Source organism: Telmatherina bonti (genome assembly GCF_933228915.1).
Source record: "Telmatherina bonti genome assembly, chromosome: 1".
Taxonomy (NCBI): domain Eukaryota; kingdom Metazoa; phylum Chordata; class Actinopteri; order Atheriniformes; family Telmatherinidae; genus Telmatherina; species Telmatherina bonti.
The window spans coordinates 3,730,499-3,730,700 of record NC_136619.1 but is presented as its reverse complement, the minus strand read 5'-3'; positions in this window follow the sequence as shown (position 1 = coordinate 3,730,700).

Sequence of the window (202 nt, the reverse complement as noted above, 5' to 3'; positions counted from 1 at the left end):
ATGATCAAGTTGGCGACCAGATAATGAAGCAAACTTCCGGTTAGACGTCTCCAAAATAAAATGCATGTCGACAGGAAGCAAGAACTGTTTGAAAAAAAACAAAAAGGTTGTTCAATAAATTATCCAAACTGTTTGTCCATCCATCCATGCATCTTCTGCCGCTTATCCGGGGTTGGGTTGCGAGGGCAGCAGCCCAAGCAGG